Source organism: Staurois parvus, unplaced genomic scaffold (genome assembly GCF_062004578.1).
Source record: "Staurois parvus isolate SC_StPar_1 unplaced genomic scaffold, SC_StPar_1.0 ptg000084l, whole genome shotgun sequence".
Taxonomy (NCBI): Eukaryota; Metazoa; Chordata; class Amphibia; order Anura; family Ranidae; genus Staurois; species Staurois parvus.
The window spans coordinates 819,138-833,815 of NW_028317880.1; positions in this window are offsets into that span (position 1 = coordinate 819,138).

A 14,678-nucleotide genomic window follows, 5' to 3' on the forward strand; every position below is an offset into this window, starting at 1 on the left:
AGTCATTCATTATCCATGAAGAATAGGCCGGCTTACAGAGAAGAGATCAACAGACCACCAAAATGGGATCATGATCAGACCATGGAACCGTAAGGATAGAGACAGAGCGAACCAAAGAGAGATGTTTACGTGATACAAAAGCATGGTCTATTCTGGAATGAGAATGATGAGGGTGAGAATTATAGGTAAAGTCTTTCCCCCGGGGATCAAATTCACGCCAGAGATCTACCAGATCATGGGTGCTTAACATACGCACAAAGGACTTAGCTGATGCAGATAGGACAGGATGCTCTGCTGGGTATTTATCTAGTGCGGGATTTAACACTAAATTGGAGTCCCCTGTCATCAAGAGAGTACCCCGTTGATGTATAGCCAAGAGGGAACAGAGATGTGACAAAAACGGTCCAGGATTAACATTGGGAGCATTTTAGGACATTACGGTAACCTCTACACCTTGTATCGTGCCCTGCAGCAGAAGGTATCTACCATTAGGATCAGCAATACACTTCACGCAGACAAACAGAGTTTTGCTATGGAAGGCAACTAGCACTCCTCTCTGTTTAGTGGGGCCATTAGCCCGAAATATCTGAGGGTAGCGTGCATGAAAATATTTTGGGGCACAAGTAGTTGCGAAATGAGTTTCCTGTAGACAAGCGACGTCAACTTTACAGGCCCGAAGAAACTTAAATATCTTTACCTGTTTCTGCGGGGAGTTCATCCCTTGAACATTCAGAGATAACCAGTTCAGCGACATAGTGATCGGAAGGAAAAAAGGTCAGATCCGCCGCGTTCCCCGGGAGCCCTGAAAAAAAATTTACAGAAGCACAAAACACACATGACAAGGGACGAAGAAAAGGAGTTAGAGAAGAAAGAAAGGAACAAGAAGACATCTAATATACAAGCAATATATCTGTGAAACAGCAAGATTAATACAAACATCATAATAATCAACAGTGGGTAAAGTACCCACATGGAGGCCGGGTAGCGGGCGGGACAAAAAAACAGAACGCTAGCCAGCTCAGAGGGGGACACAATAATCCACCGGAACAACTCGACATTAATAAAAAGAACAAAGAATTTATATGCAAACAACTTAGGCCAATACACCTGTGAGTGAGTGGTCAAAAGGAAACTCGTAAGACGATGAAAATTTCAACCAAGCAGAGGGGAAAAAAAAAAGGGGGGAGGTGTTCGGTATCCACTCTAGCCTGGAAGAGATAAATTACGTGAAGGTTATGGGCCTCTCGGGTCTACAAATATTGTAGCCTCCTCATTCGGGGAGCAGAACCAATCCAGATTCAATTCCAAAAGTGGCGGCGAATATCCACATGTAATGAAGCTGTATACTGACGGCCAATCACTAAATATCAAGTCTCGGAGATTTCCTGGAAACACTGTGCCTGTAGAGATCGAAGGGCCTGAGAGCTACTCTGGCTTGGGGTAGAAGATTTACGCAAGGGCTGGAAATTCCGAGAGCATGTAGAAATTGTAGCCTCTTCACTCTGCGAGTGTGGCAACTCCAAGTTAAGCTCCCAAAAGTGACGGCGAAGATCTGCTGGTGAAGAAGCCTGGAATTGACGACCCTGGAAGGAAAATGAGAGATTGAAAGGGAAGCCCCATCTGTACTTGATATCAGCTGATTGAAGAATTTGGAGATAGGGTCTCAGGGTGCGACGTTTGGCGATCGTAACTGGGGACAAATCCGCAAACAGATGAATAGAGTGTCCCTGAAACTCCAAAACCAGACGGTTCCAAGCTTCCTGTAACAGACGCTCTTTAGTGCGGTAAAAGTGGAACTTAATACTAATGTCCCTGGGCGGGCCCTCCGTGGGCTTAGGAGCTAAAGCTCTGTAAATGCGGTAAAACTCCAAACGCTCCAGGGGATCTCAGGAGCCAGCTCCTGGAAAAGAGCAGTAGCAGTACCCTGTAGATTGGTGATTACCTCGGGAACTCCGCGGATGCGGAGATTATCTCTGCGGGCTCTATTCTCAGCGTCTTCCAATTTATCTTTCAAAGTGTCCAGCTCAGCATGCAGATCCTCCACCTCCTGTTCATGACCCTGCAGAACCGTAGTCGCTAGATCCATACGTTGTTCCAATTGATGAGCACGAAGGCCCAGTTCTTTTAAGCCCCTTACCAGATCAGAAGATAATTTACGGGAGGCAACTGTGATCTCCTCCCGCACTATAGCGTGGAATTTGTGTAATAAGGCTTCAGGATTTTGTAAAATTAATCTTTTTAATGATCACTTTATAGTTATATTGGCACAAAAGAAATGAAAAAGTATTTCTCCAAAGCCATTTTATGCATTTTTAAATAGGTAATATTAGTAGTAATAACAGAATAAAATAAACAATAGTTTCAACACTATTGTATAAATACATACATCCATTAACATACATACCGTCATATACAGTATGTACAGGCTAAACATTATTTCTGATAGAGTAGGTAAGGGTTAAAACCCCAGGGGGGTTATTTTTGCCCTTCCTAGGTAGAATACCCTTTACCTTCTATACTGGAAAAATAACAGGAAATGAGAGGAAATCTCCTTAAAGCAAGGGTAATTCCAATCTTAGGCAGTTGACACACATTTCCCCAGTTGGATGATTTATCTTTACCCTTTTCTTTGGTGACAACTCTAAAATTTTCGATTTAGTCTCACCTTCAGTTTTAGAGACAATGGTCTCCAGGAAAAATATATGGATGAATCTCCCCAACTTGGACACAGACAGGGGTCAAACTCTACCTCATCCTCTATCCAAAACAAAAAATAAAAAAATAAAAGACCTGTCTTTACATACAGTATTAACTGTGGAGCCTGAGCACAAAAAAGGCAGAGCAAAGGGCTAATCGCCATCATTATCTGTGGTCTCCCTGCAGCTGATCTTTTCCGACTACTCACTTACTATGCCTTGTTCTGCATTGTGTCTCTGTGTGGAGGAGGCCATCTTGGTTGCTTTCATGTCACAGCTGCCCCTTAATGATCTGATAATTGGTGGAGGAATATTCAAGAAGCAGCAAGAGAAGTAAAGGAAACACAGATCCACAGAACAGATGAAGCAGAATCGGCATGCATCCATAGACACACACAGCACCTGGCAGCCCTTGCCCTTGCTTCCTCCTCCTCCCTCAAAAAATCTGAATGGTAGCAGCAGGATCTGTCAGGTATGGACTCGCCAATGGTGGTGTGGACTCACCTGCCTTGTGGGCTGCAGTACCAGGGCTGTCCAGCGGGTGCTCTCAGCAGCCAGAAGCTCACTCCTGCAATCAAGCCATCACCTGAGGCTGATTGCAGGAGGTGTATTTAAGGAATGGCCAGGCCTGCAGTCAGGGCCTTGGTGTATTGTTCCCATGAGCCCCTGTACCTGCATCCTGTCTGCTTCCTGCCTGATCCTGACTATGCTTTATCCTGACTCTGCTTGAACTCTGCCTGCACTGACCTCAGCTACTCCTGACAAATCTTCTGCCTACTCCTTGTACCTTGTCTGCCCGTTAGCTACCGACCCGGCCCGCCTGACTACGTTGTTCTCCATATTTATATATATATATATCAGTTAAGGTTTGGGTTTGTTGCACCTTGTTGTACGTATTTGTGTTAGTTTTGGGTTTGGTTTGTTGCACTGCGTTTATGTTTGTGTTGCCCTTAATAAATTATATTGTTTTACACGCTATACCTGAAGTCTGTGTTTCCCTGTGTCGGTCCACACACCTCTGGTCATGCCCGGAGCCCTGACAGGATCCTATCATGCTGTTGTTTCTCTTGTAGAAGGAGGAAGACCAGGGAACTTAGATGGTAAAATGGCAGAGTTGGCAGCAGTGACGAAGACAACAAGTAAGTGTTTGGGGGGGGGGGTAGCACATGCACTGGGGCATTTTTACTTTAACACTGTGAATTCATTAAAGTAAAAATGTAAGCCTTTAGTACTACTTTAAGTTAAAGCTAATCTTAACAATGAAGTCTTATTTTTTACCTTTATATCAGAAATGTAGAACTTTCCTGGTGCTGCGTGTACTTCCTGTTTTGCCTCAAGGTGTCTAATTTGCCCTCCTATTTCTCATCTTCGACTACAGAAAAGTTAGTGTGTATATTGTAGAAATGAGGAATAGAAAGGATGAAATAGTTTACCCAAATACAAATAGCAGGGCTGACTCCACTCAGACTTAAAAAACAAATCTGTGTTTTGTCAGCTCAGAGCAGTCTGGTGTAGTGATATGTTTCTTATTAAGATGTGATTATCCCCCAATAATGATATGGTTTTGATGAAAAGTCATCTTTTGTGTTGATATAAGAATTTGCTGTGGTTAAGTGAATTTATATATTTTTTTTGTAAATATGTATTTATTTATTTATATACATTCTTATGTATTTTATATTTATTGCTTCCAAGAATTTTTAAAAGAAGAAAAATTTGAGAAATGCTTTCTTACATTGGCGGTCAGTAAAGAAAAGCTCTCTTACATTGACAGTCGGTAGAGAAATGAACCCTTACATTGATGGCCAATGAAGAAGTGCTCTCTTACATCTGTGGTTAGTACAGAAATGCCCTCTTACAGTGGTGATCAGTGGAGAAGTGCTGCCTTACGTTGATGGCTAGGTATTGCCTCAATACATTGATGGTTGGTAAAGAAATCTTACCTTAAGGTGTTGGTTATTGAAGATATGTCCCCCTTACATAGGTGGTCAGTGAAGAAATGAGTCCTTACATTGATAGTAAATGGATAAGTGTTCCCCCAGATTGGAGAAATTCCCGGTTACATTTGTGATCAGTGGAGAGGTGCTTCCTTACATTGTTGATCAGGCATGTCCCCATGACATTGGAGGTCAGTAAGGAAATCTCACCTTACATTATTGGTCAGTCAAGAAATTGCCCCTTTACATTGATGTTTAGCGAAGAAGCGCTCCCTTACATATTTGGTTAGTGGAGAAATGCCCTCTTACCTTGGTGATCAATGGAGAAGTGCTTCCTTACATTGGTGGTCAGGAATTGCCCCATTAAATTGCAGGTCAGTATAGAAATCTCACCTTACATTGTTGGTCAGTCAAGAAATACCTCCCATACATTGGTGGACAGTGAGGAAATCCTCTTTTACATTGTAATCAATGAAAAAATAGACCTTATATTAGTGGTCAGTGGATAAGTATTCCCCCACATTGGTGGTTAGTGGAGAAATGCCTTGCTACATTCAGTGGAAACATGCTTTCTTACATTGATGGTCAGGTATTGCGCCTTTGCATTGATTTTCAGGTATTGGCTCTTTACATTGATGGTCAGGTATTTCCTCTCTACATTGATGGTCAAGTATTGCCTCTTTACATTGGTAGTCAGTGGAGAAATGCACTTTTACATGGTGGTCAGTTGAGAAATGAGTGGTTTCTTGCATTGGTAGTCAGTGGAGAAATGAACCCTTATACTGGCGGTTAGTGGAGAACTGCTCTTTTATACGGTACTCAGTGGGGAAATGAGCTCCTACATTGATGGTCAGTGGAGAAATCCTCCCTTACTTTAGTGGTAAGTGTAGGCAGAAGATAAATCTGTCACTATTCAAGGAACCCTTAGCAACCTCTGTAGGAATCCTACAGTTATACTGAAACCTGTTAGAGAAATAGTTGCTATCATTATTCTTAAACCTTCAATCCACATAAAGTGTTTCTCAGCTTTTGTAAAATTTTACTAGGCTGAATTGCAAATTACCATTTAGAGCAGGGGTCCTCAAACTACGGCCTTGAGCTGGAATGGCTCGCCAAAGACATTTATCCGGCCTGCGGGGCCAGCCAAAAAAGAAAAACTTAAACGAAAAAAAAACTGTGCCGGCCAGCAAATAGCTAAGATGTTCGCTGGGTATTCGGCCACGAGGACCCAGCGAGCGGCAGCCTGCAAGCCCTGTATTTCACCTGCTGCAGCCAGAGGAGCAACAGGACAGGAAAGAAATAGAGCACACCAGGCACCAGGTACAGTGCATTGCAGTTTCCAGTGTGCAAGAGCACAGTGCGTTACAGAGTACAGTGCATTGCAGTGTCCAGCGTGCTAGAGTACAGTGCATTACAGAGTAGAGTGCATTGCGGTGTCCAGTGCATTACAGTTCATTGCAGAGTCCAGAGCGTTACAGTGCACAGTGCATTGCGGTGTCCAATGCGTTACAGTGTACAGTGCATTGTGGTGTCCAGTGCCTTACAGAGTACAGTGCATTGAGGTGTCCAGTGCCTTACAGAGTACAATGCATTGAGGTGTCCAGTGTCTTACAGAGTACAGTGCATTGAGGTGTCCAGTGCCTTTCAGAGTACAGTGCTTTGAGGTGTCCAGTGTGTTACAGTGTACAGTGCATTGCGGTGTTCAGTGCCTTACAGAGTACAGTGCATTGAGGTGTCCAGTGCCTTTCAGAGTACAGTGCTTTGAGGTGTCCAGTGCATTACAGTGTGCAGTGCATTGCGGTGTCCAGTGCCTTACAGAGTACAGTGCATTGAGGTGTCCAGTGCCTTACAGAGTGCAGTGCTTTGAGGTGTCCAGTGCCTTTCAGAGTACAGTGCATTGCGGTGTCCAGTACGTTACAGAGTACAGTGCAGTGCGGTGTCCAGTACTTTACAGAGTATAGTGCATTGAGGTGTCCAGTGCATTGCGGTGTCCAGTACGTTACAGTGTACAGTGCATTGCAGTGTCCTGTGCATTACAGAGTACAGTGCATTGCGGTGTCCAGTGCCTTTCAGAGTACAGTGCATTGCGGTGTCCAGTGCCTTTCAGAGTACAGTGCATTGCGGTGTCCAGTGCCTTTCAGAGTACAGTGCATTGAGGTGTCCAGTACGTTACAGAGTACAGTGCAGTGCGGTGTCCAGTACTTTACAGAGTATAGTGCATTGAGGTGTCCAGTGCATTGCGGTGTCCATTACGTTACAGTGTACAGTGCATTGCGGTGTCCAGTGCCTTACAGAGTACAGTGCATTGCGGTGTCCAGTGCCTTTCAGAGTACAGTGCATTGCGGTGTCCAGTGCGTTACAGAATACAGTGCATTGCGGTGTCCAGTACTTTACAGAGTATAGTGCATTGAGATGTCAAGTGCATTGCGGTGTCCAGTACTTTACAGTGTACAGTGCATTGCGGTTTCCTGTGCATTACAGAGTACAGTGCATTGCGGTGTCCAGTGCCTTTCAGAGTACAGTGCATTGCGGTGTCCAGTGCCTTTCAGAGTACAGTGCATTGCGGTGTCCAGTACATTACAGAGTATAGTGCATTGCGGTGTCCAGTACATTACAGAGTACAGTGCATTGCGGTGTCCTGTGCATTACAGAGTACAGTGCATTGCAGTGTCCAGTACGTTACAGGGTACAGTGCATTTTAAATATTGTATTGTTTTTTCCTGTTTTTTGCACTACAAATAAGATATGTGCGGTGTGCAAAGGAATTTGTTCAAATTTTTTCAAACTATAGTCCGGCCCCCCAACAGTGTGAAGGTCCATGAACTGGCCACACTATTAGAAAAGTTTGAGGACCCCTGAGTTAGAGAAATGGAAGAAAACTAGGCAAACAAAAAAAGTCATATGAGTTCAAACATAAGGGCAACCCTGCATTTGATATTATTCACATCAAAGTGTAGGAACAGAATACGATACATCAAAAGAAAAAGCCCATAGCTGAGTCACTAGACTGTATGGCAGAACTTGAGCACATGTGCAATTTGGAAAAACAGGGCCAGACTCATTGCTTGGGAAAATGCACAAAATGAATCAGCTAACTATCATGAAAAGGTACACAAATTCTAATGATAGAATTTATACCACTTCATCTCTAAACCTAGCATGGAACATAACACTGTTATCGTATTTTTGTGCGCTTCCTGTGACGTTTGTTACCTGGGAGACCATCCCTAATGGATGCAGAGCTGCCAATGATAATGATGAGAATGACCTCAGAGCACTCTTGTACCTGACAGATTCGGCAGCCTCAGATAAACTAGTTTTTCCCTATGGACACAAGTGTTGTATGATGGCCAAGCTTATCTGCAGATCATAAGCTTGTGGCAAATAACTGATTTTCCATGGCTAGAATCTGTACATAATTGCTATCCCCTTGAGTAATTAAAATCATGCCTGCAAGGAATCTTTTTGTAGCATACTGCTCTGTAAGGCACTGCGGGCAGTTCCAGCAATAAGAATTCAAAAGCCAAAGATTTAGGTAATTGGCATCAACCATCAGACTATGAAATATACTCCCGTGGAGCATGACTAGACCACATCAAACATCTTTTAGAGAGCGCAGAAATAAAAGAAATATGTGTCATACATTCCTTTTTTAGAATGTTTGCATTAAGGACTAAAAAGAGCTTTGGCCACTGGGGGCTCAAATGTGGGCCCTTAAAGGAATCTGAAATGTGGGGTCTAAAGTTTAAAGAAGATCAATCATTATCATTTTTATTTTACAGAATTATGACGTACTTTGTCATATGTTTCTAAGTGCTTTCTAAACCTAGTTATGAATATTGATCTGCCCCCCTCCTGTCCTGCCACAGCTGATCCAAACACAGCTTTGAAGGATACAGTTGATTCATAGCTGCAGCTTGTCTCGGCTGTGAACACTTTTTCAAAATAATCAAAAGTAAGAGGAATGCAGAGGCTGGCATATTCACCCTCCCTCTTCATTTCTTTTGCCATTGCAAGAGGAACTGTAAAATAAAAATGACGATAATAATAGATCTTCTTTAAAGAGTATGGCTCTCCAAAAAACAGAAGGTATTGACCCCCGTATGGGTGGTCACATGACACTGGGCAACTGGATAATGTGTAGATTCCCAACTGTAGGCTCTCTCAAGATAAATCTCCATGCGCTCCTTATATGAATGGTTCTCCAGAAAGCTGCAGTCTGTTTGATGTTTTGCTAAGTAGAATGCTTTGTTTTTCCTCTTTGTGCATTCACTGAAGAGCAGAGTGGAAGTGCCCCCACTTAATCAAAGAAACCCACTTTATCGAAAAAAAAAAAGCCAGCCAATGGCACCCCAGCATGTGCCCCCAGCACCTGCATATTACTTGACCACATAGTGTTATTTGACCACCTTAACAGGGGTCAACACCTTCTGGTGAGTGAGAAATTCATCTGTTACTCACATGTGGTGAAGACGAATTGTTTGAATTATGTGATACCCTCATATAGAACTTCCATTCATTTATACCAATTTTTTTTGAATTCAGGATATCCTGTACCAATTAATTATTCACATGGTGTTGGGAGAGCACTTTGCAAGTATATAATATTATTGTATTGAGAAAGTGCCTATCTATTCACTGTTTGTTATATTAAGTGTTTATCCACTTCATAGGGGCAGCTGCTATTGCTGCCTGAAATGGCAGTATTCACTACTACTTTGTAAATCATATTACACATTTTTATTTGATTTTATAAGCACCACAATATTGCTTTTTTCATTTATTCTTCTTTAAATAGTGACAGACATTTCAGTCTTCACCACCCTCCCACATAATAAACAATACCTTGTTTATAATCAGTCTCCTTGAATCACCATTGAATTTTGAGGAAAAACGAATATACGTTGGCAGTACATAGATCTGGCATAAAGTGCCATATCCACAGAATGCTCGTAAATGGAATACTATCACTATAATAAATATATTCAAGGATCCACAGAAACACAACAGCAAAGTTGTCACCCAATGTCTGGGAGTGTAACAGAGACTTACCTTTGATACCAGTTATTTAGATGGTGACGTTTTGCTATATGGGAAGTCCTAGGAAAAGATTGGGAGACGAGTACAAAATCATGACTGTCATTTGGAGACACCCTAACCAAGGATGTGAGCTTGTAGAACCCTGTAACCCAACATGTACAGTAATGAAACATAGGTATGGAAGTGGAGGTAGAAAGAAAAAGGTCATCTAAGAAGGGGGAAGGGAAAGGTATTTGTATTTAAGGAAAAGATAGGTCAAGATAAAGATATTGGGTAGAAGAGTGGAAAACCGTGAACGATGCCAAGAAGGGGAGGGAGAAGCCAGAAGAGAAAAAAGCTCTAGTAATTATGATGTAGACGCTGAGATGAGGAACCCTATTTTTATGAGATCTGAGCCTTGTCTAACATGAATCTACTGTATATAGACCATGTAATTGTAAAATAATCTGGCCCGTCTTTATCCCAGAAGAGCATCTCTTTTAAGTGGAAAAATGGAATCTATCTCACACTAGACATGTGCGATTGGTTTTGTTACGAATTGAAATTTAGACAAAATTTTCGTTATTTGGAGATTCAAATGTATCCAAATTTTTTAATCACAATAGTAACAAATTTCAACCAATCCGAAATAAATTATAACAAAACGAATTATCTGAATTGGAATTAAAAAAAGAATTTGAAAACAAATTTAAAGTAGAAAATGAACTCAAATTCGATGATTCCTACTTAGGCTGCTTTATAGAATAGAATAGAATTTAATAGAATAGAAAAGAACAGAATAGAATAAAACAGAATAGAATAGAAAATAAAGGAATAGAATTGAATAGAATAAAGCAGAATAGAATAGAAAAAATAAAATAGAAAAGAAAAGAATGGAATAAAATAAAATAGAATGAATATAGCCATCTTCCAAAATTAAAATGTCAGATTTTTCATTTCAAATTTCGAATCAATTTGAAAATAACTAATATATGAAACAAATCCAAATATAAGAAAAAAATTACAAAAATGTATCATTCTAATGTAAGGAATATGACGAAATAAAATTATTAACTTAACGAACAAATCCGAAATGAAACAAATTTTTCTGTTGTGCACACCTATTCCAACAGTGGAGGGATATCTGGTTTATGCCAATGGTTAGATGTAATAGTGCAAGTGTGTTGGCAGGTGTTAGTGCCCTTTAATTGTTTTCCCTCCTTTAGTGATATAATGGGTGGAGATAGTGCTTTTTATATGCCAGCTTGCTCTCTCTCTGTGATGGCAAGAGAGAGCAAGCTGATATTACAAGCATACATTAAGGATGTACTTATTGGTGGGTGGAATGGGGAAAAATGGGGGGAAGGCTATGGCAGATGATAAGAAGGTTCCCATGTTGCAAACAACCAGTGGAATTGGTACCATTTGCATGAAAATAAAAAATATGCAAAACACGTGTGAACAAGGTGTCAATCAAAGTGTTTGTTCACCAATGCCAGAAGTCTGTCAAGCAAAATAGGTGAGTTGGAAGCTTTGTTGCATGAAAAGAGTTATGATTTAATTGGTATTGCTGAATCTTGGCTTCATTCTTCGCATGACTGGGCCATTAATATTCCTGGCTATGTTCTATTTCGGAGAGACAGAGTAAATAGGAAAGGTGGTGGTGTATGTCTCTATGCAAGAAGTGATCTCAGAGCGAGTGTGGAAGAGGACCTAGTTGATGGAGAGTGTGATGAGGCTGAAGTATTATGGGTGGAACTGCACATGGGGGTGCATACTACAAAGGTAATCATTGGAGATTGTTACAGGCCTCCCAGTGTTAATGAAGAGGTGGAAACTCAGCTCCTTGCACAGATCAAAAGGGCTGCAAGGGCTGGGACAGTGATAATAATGGGGGATTTTAACTACCCAGAAATTGACTGGAGTAATGGTACTGCAGAAACAGTTAAAGGGCAAACATTTTTAAACCTACTGCAGGACAATTTTATGGCACAGTTCATAGAGGCCCCTACTAGGAATGATGCTCTGCTGGACCTGGTAATGTCAAACCATGCAGAGCTTATTACGAATGTCCATATAAAAGAACATCTGGGTAGCAGTGAGCATAACATGATTTCATTTATTGTTAGCTGTAAACAGCAAGCACATACGGGAAAAATAAAAACACTCAATTTCTAGAGAGGTAATTTTCCAAGGCTGAGAGCTGCTCTCCAAGACTTGGACTGGGAGGGAATATTGGTATCGATGAACACAACACATAAATGGGAGTTCTTCAAAAAGACTGCATATCAACACACTGCAAAACATATTCCCATGGGCACAAGTTTAAAAGGCTAAAAATCAAACCTATGTGGCTTACGGCCAAAGTTAAAAAGGCTATAGATAATAAGAAAGAGCTTTTATTCAATATAGAAATGAAGGAACACTATCATCGTTTAAACATTACAAAGAATATAACAGAATATGCAAAAAGGAAATAAAAGCTGCAAAAATTGGAAATTAACGACAGATTGCAAAAGATAGCAGGACCAACCCCAAAAAAATCTTCAAATATATTAATAGTAAAAAGGTTCGGTCCGAGCATGTAGGTCCTTTACAAAATAATCTAGAGTGGGTGACTGGGAACAAAGAGAAGGCAAATTTATTTAATACCTTCTTCAGCTCTCTGTATACAAAGGAGCATGGGGGAGCTCTTGTCCATAATGGGCATGGTATTGACACAGCTCCAGATGGTCCACATTGGCTCACAATTGATATGATCCAAAAATATTTAGATAGTATAAAGGTGAATAAAGCACCAGGACCAGATGGCATACACCCACGGGTCCTTAAAGAATTGAGCTCTGTCATTTCAAAGCCATTGTTTCTAATTTTTAGGGACTCTTTAATGACTGGCATAGTACCACTGGACTGGTGTAAGGCCAATGTGGTGCCAATATTTAAAAGGGTCAAAATCTTTACCAAGTAATTACAGACCTGTTAGTTTTACTTCTATAGTTGGGAAGATACTGGAGAGTTTAATATAAGACCACATAGATGAGTTCTTGCTGGAAAAAAATATTTTAAGCAACAGACAACATGGATTCATGAAAGACAGAAGTTGTCAAACAAATCTGATTTCTTTTTATGAGGGGGTGAGCAAAACCTTGGACAGAGGGGTGGCAGTGAACGTGATATACTTGGATATTGCAAAAGCATTTGACACAGTTCCCCACACGGCTAATGTGTAAGGTAAAGTCTACATGCTTGGAAAAATCTGTATGTAAACGCATAGAAAACTGGCTAAAAGATCGTATTCAGAGAGTAGTGGTTAATGATTCATACTCTGAATGGTCTGGGGTCATCAGTGGTGTACCTCAGGGTTCAGTGTTGGGACCCTTACTTTTTAATATATTTATAAATGATGTAGGGTCTGGGATTAAAAATCCCATTTCAGTCTTTGCAGATGACACCAAGCTGTGCAGTGGAATAACGTCCTTACAGGATGTCTTCAATTTACAAGCCGACCTCAATGCACTGTTTAATTGGGCAACTATGTGGCAAATGAGATTTAATGTTGATAAATGTAAGGTTATGAACTTGGGGGGGTTAGGAATAAGCTTGCATCATACATACTAGGGGGGGTACAACTGGAGGAATCAGTGGTGGAGAAGGATCTGGGGGTTCTGGTAGATCACAAGCTTAATAATGGCATGCAATGCCAAGCTGCGGCTTCTAAAACGAGCAAAATCCTCTCTTGTATTAAAAGAGGTATAGACTCCAGAGAGAGATATCATATTACCCCGGTATAAATCATTAGTAAGACCTCATCTGGAATATGCAGTTCAGTTTTGGGCACCAATTCACAAAAAGAACATTGGGGAACTTGAGAAAGTACAGAGAAGGGTAACCAAACTGATACGAGGCATGGAGGAGCTCAGCCATGAGGAAAGATTAGAGGAACTGAATTTATTCTCTCTTGAGGAGATTAAGGGGGGAAATGATCAACATGTATAAATACATCAGTGGTTCATATAGTGAACTCGGTGTAGAGCTATTCACCCTGAGGTCATCACATAGGACAAGGGGGCACTCTTTACGTCTGGAGGAAAAGAAATATAATCTTCCAACACGGAAAGGTTTCTTCACAGTGAGAGCTGTGAAAATGTGGAATAGACTCCCTCAAGAGTTGGTTCTGGCCAGCTCAATGGATTGCTTCAAAAAAGGCCTGGATTATTTCTTAGATACACAGAATATAACTGGATACTAACATTTATAGGTAAAGTTGATCCAGGGAATATCCAATTGACTCTCGGGGGATCAGGAAGGAATTTTTTCTCAGCAGGTGCAAATTGGATAATGCTTTTCTGGGTTTTTTTTTTTGCCTTCCTCTGGATCAACTGTGGGGATAGGATTATAACTTTTTTTTTTCTATGATTGAACTTAATGGACTTGTCTTTTTTCAGCCAGACTAACTATGTAACTATGTAACTATGCCAGCTTGCTCTCTTCCTCTCTGTGATGTAAATAGAGAGCAAGCTGATATTACAAGCATACATTAAGGATCCAATATATTGCCATCTGTCCTGATCATTGAAGTTGGGAACTTTTTAAAGCTATATATGCTCATGTCTGGTCCTACTACATGTGAGTGGCTTTCTATTTTTATTTTTTTAAACACAATTACACTGAGTATATAGTTTCTCATTGTCTTTTAACATGTAAATACACACTGAATCATCCATCAATCCATCTGAGCCTCTGAGGTTCTCCAAGAATCGGTCCTTGCTGATTAAGAAGGGAAGGGGTCCATCTGGTATTGCAGTGCATATTGACCTTTGTTCATCTGGATCATGTACAACTTACCTCTGAATAGTTACTGACCAGTGCACCCAAATTTAAGACACGTATATAAAAGCAATAATTTATACAGGAACTTTTGTGCCAGAAAGACCTTACCTATATGGTCAGTAACATTTTACAGTTGTGTGCATATACTTTAAAACAATGTGAAAGTGCGCTAATGGGATAACAAATAGAAAAGCTG